Source organism: Capra hircus, chromosome 28 (assembly GCF_001704415.2).
Source record: "Capra hircus breed San Clemente chromosome 28, ASM170441v1, whole genome shotgun sequence".
NCBI classification, from domain to species: Eukaryota; Metazoa; Chordata; class Mammalia; order Artiodactyla; family Bovidae; genus Capra; species Capra hircus.
This window is the reverse complement of record NC_030835.1, coordinates 10,571,534-10,573,296: the sequence shown is the minus strand read 5'-3', so window position 1 is coordinate 10,573,296 and position 1,763 is coordinate 10,571,534. Positions and strand designations below refer to the sequence as shown.

The following is a 1,763-nucleotide window of genomic DNA, read 5'->3' as shown; positions in this document are numbered from 1 at the left end:
AAAAACAGAGGCTTGCAGGGAGAGGAACACTTCAGGAAAAGATTGTCATGAATATCTTCAGAGAGATGAGAAGAATTTTTCTATACATGAAACGAAAAGAATAAACTATTAAAAAGAACATCTAGAGAACAAAAAAGAACTCTTAGAAGTTAAACATATAATAATAATAAAAGCTCAGTACATTAATAAAATAAAAAGACACACCAAAGATTGGGAGAAAATATTTGCAAAACACAGTCTGATAGAGGCTTATGTCTAAAATGTACAAAGAATTCTTAAAACTAAACAATAAGAAAATCAACCAACTAAAGAATAGGCAAAAGATGTGCACAGATACCTCCTCAAAGAAGACATATTGATGGCAAGTAAACATATAAAAAGATGCTCAAAATTATATGTCAGTGACTTACAAATTAAAATAGTGAGATACCACTATACACCTTGGAGAAGGAAATGGCAACCCACTCCAGTATTCTTGCCTGGAAAATCCCATGGATGGAGGAACCTGGTGGGCTACAGTCCATGGGGTTGCAAAGAGTCGGGCATGACTGAGCGACTTCACTTTCACCTTTCTTTCACTGTACGCCTATTAGAATATCTGAAAGCTTGATCACACCAAATGCTGGTGAAGGTGTAGAATGACAGGAACTCTTATTTATTGCTGGTGGGAATGCATAAAGGCACAGCCACTTTGGAAGACAGTCTGAAATTTCTTACAAAACTGAGTATAGATTTACCATACAATCCAGAGATGGTGCTCCTTGCTATTCACTTAAATGAGTTGAAAACCTAAGTCCACACAAAAACCTACCACAGAGGTTTACAGCAACTTTATTCAGAGTTGCCAAAAGGGGTCTCACAGAGTCGGACACGACTGAAGCAACTTAGCAGCAGCAGCAGCAGCAGCAGCAGCATCAACCAAGATGCCCTTCAGTAGATGAATGTAAAAGTATCATTGCAGCCCAGTCTCTTGGCTCCTTCGCAGTAGCTGTCTCTTTGGTCTTTTTACGTCTTCATTTCCAGGACTTGAATTTACTGCCATGCCCTCTGAAGAAGGGAAGCTCTTTGTGGGAGGACTCAACTTCAGCCCTGATGGGCGAGCTCTGGAAGACCATTTCAGCAGCTTCTGACCTGTTTCTGGGGTGGTCATTGTCAAAGACTGGAAGACACAGCTATCCCAGGGTTTTGGTTTCATCACCTTCAACAGTCCAGAGTGTGCCTCGGACGCTATGAGAGCCTTGAATGGAAAGTCTCTGATAATTGTCAGATCCATGTAGACCACTTGGGCAAGTTGGCCCCGGGGAACAAGAGGAGGTGACTTTGAGCCTGTGGGTGTGGTCACAGTTACTCTAGAGGAGGTGGGGACCGGGACTGTGGAAGTGACAGGTATGACAATCAACCTGGAGGATATGGATAGGGACATGGAAGGTCCAGAGACTATGGTGGCAGAAGTCAGGGTGGTTATGACCACTATTTAGGAGGAAATTACAGGGACAGTTATGACAACTGAGATGCATGCACGTCCCACGTAGATACACAAGGAATAAAGCTTCTGATCCAGGACTATCCTTCCAAATGGCTGTATTTACAAAGATTTTTGGAGCTGCACGGAAACATCTGTTTTTAGTACATTTACCTCTTTTTTTCAATTGAGCTCCCAAGGTAGCTTGTTAAAGACCTTTCAGAAAGCTCCATGTGTTTTTAAAATTTTTTTCTCCCATTTAAAGAAAAATTCTGAGACATTTGTAGAGTCTGAGTATTTT

At 41.3% G+C, this 1,763-nt stretch overlaps 1 pseudogene; it reads left to right on the top strand.

The window, feature by feature from the left end:
- Window positions 1,041-1,510, top strand: LOC102172969 (annotated as a pseudogene).